This window comes from Arachis hypogaea, chromosome 16, assembly GCF_003086295.3.
Source record: "Arachis hypogaea cultivar Tifrunner chromosome 16, arahy.Tifrunner.gnm2.J5K5, whole genome shotgun sequence".
In the NCBI taxonomy this organism is placed as follows: domain Eukaryota; kingdom Viridiplantae; phylum Streptophyta; class Magnoliopsida; order Fabales; family Fabaceae; genus Arachis; species Arachis hypogaea.
The window spans coordinates 46,487,314-46,489,379 of NC_092051.1; positions in this window are offsets into that span (position 1 = coordinate 46,487,314).

The following is a 2,066-nucleotide window of genomic DNA, read 5'->3' on the forward strand; positions in this document are numbered from 1 at the left end:
CACGCACACAGGTTTCTTCCATGGCAAGCTGTATGTTGGTGGATCACCGTTGTCAATGGCTACCATCCATCCTCTCAGTGAAAAAGGTCCATTTACATGGCTAATCATCTGTCGGTTCTCACTTGTGCTGGAATAGGATCCATTGATCCTTTTGCGTCTGTCACTACGCCCAATACTTGTGAGTTTGAAGCTCGTCACAGTCATCCCTTCCCAGATCCTACTCAGAATACCACAGACAAGGTTTAGATGTTCTGGATCTCAGGAATGCTGCCAATTGATTCTAGCTCTTACCACAAAAACTCTGGATTCAAGGAATTGAACGCTCTGTTGTCAGGAGAGGCAATCAAACTCCTGAACGAGGAACCCAAGAGATATACACTCAAGCTATTACAGATAGAACGTAAGTGGTTGTCAAGCATGCGTTCATAGGTTAAGACTGATGATGAGTGTCACGGATCATCACATTCTTCAAGCGTGTTGAATAGAAAATAGAAGTAATTGCATTAATTCATCGAGACACAGCAGAGCTCCTCACCCCCAATCATGGATTTTAGAGACTCATGCCATAGAGATACAATGTAAAATGTGAAAATGTCATGAGATGCAAAACAAATCTCTAAAAGTAGTTTTTATACTAAGCTAGTGACCTAGGTTTACAAAAATTGAGTAAACTAAAATAGATAGTGCAGAAATCCACTTCCGGGGCCCACTTGGTGTGTGCTTGGACTGAGCATTGAAGCTTCCATGTGTAGAGGCTTTTTTGGAGTTAAACGCCAGGTTGTAGCCTGTTTCTAGTGTTTACCTCTGGTTTGCAACCTGTTTCTGGCGTTTGATGCCAGAATAGGGAAAAGACTTGGCGTTAAACGCCAATTTGCGTCGTCAAAACTTGGGAAAAGTATGGACTATTATATATTGCTGGAAAGCCCTGGATGTCTACTTTCCAAAGCAATTGAGAGCGCGCCAATTGGGCATTTGTAGCTCCAGAAAATCTATTTCGAGTGCAAGAAGGTCAGGATCCAACAGCATCTGCAGTCCTTTTTCAGCCTCTGAATCAGATTTTTGCTCAGGTCCCTCAATTTCAGCTAAAAAATACCTGAAATCACAGAAAAACACACAAACTCATAGTAAAGTCCAGAAATGTGATTTTTGCATAAAAACTAATAAAAATATACTAAAAAGTAGCTAGATCCTACTAAAAACTATATGAAAATATCCCCAAAAAGCGTATAAAATATCCGCTCATCACAAGTCGACAATCTCTGTGGGATCGACCCTTACTCACGTAAGGTATTACTTGGACGACCCAGTGCACTTGCTGGTTAGTTGTGCGGAATTGCAAAAGTGTGATTGTGATTTCGTGCACCAAGTTTTTGGCGTCGTTGCTGGGGATTGTTCGAGTTTGGACAACTCACGGTTTATTTTGTTGCTTAGATTAGGAAAAAAATTTTTCTTTTTGGTTTAGAGTCTTCTATTATTATTTTTGGTTAAAATTTTAAAATCCTTATTTTATTTTTCTAAATTATTTTGGAAAATTTTCAAAACCAATAACTTCATAATTTAGTCTTCTGTTTGAGTTTAGTTTCATATTTTAAGTTTGGTGTCAATTGCATAAGTTTATTTTTCTTTCATTTTTTTTCGAATTATTAGTGCTCAGAGTAGAAAAATTTTTAAATTTGGTGTCCTTTGTGTTTTGGTTTTCTTAAAAATTTTTCAAAAGTTGCTCTCAGTGTTCATATTGATATTCAAAGTTTTCCTGTTTGTTTTCTTTGTTTTGATCTAAAAATTCTAAGTTTGGTGTCATTTTATTGTTTTTCTCTTTCCTCATTAAATTCAAAATTCCTTTCAAAAATCATATCCAAAGTTTTTCAAATCTTCTTAATTAAGTAATTATTCTAGTTTTCGAATTTATTTTTCCTTTTTCTTTTAATTTTCGAAATTTATATTTTAATTTCTAATTATTTTATTTTATCTTATTTTTTATTTATTTATTCAGTTTGTTTTTAATTAAATAAAATAAAAATAAAAATATATTTTATTTGCAATTCACATGAATTTTCTTTTCTCTA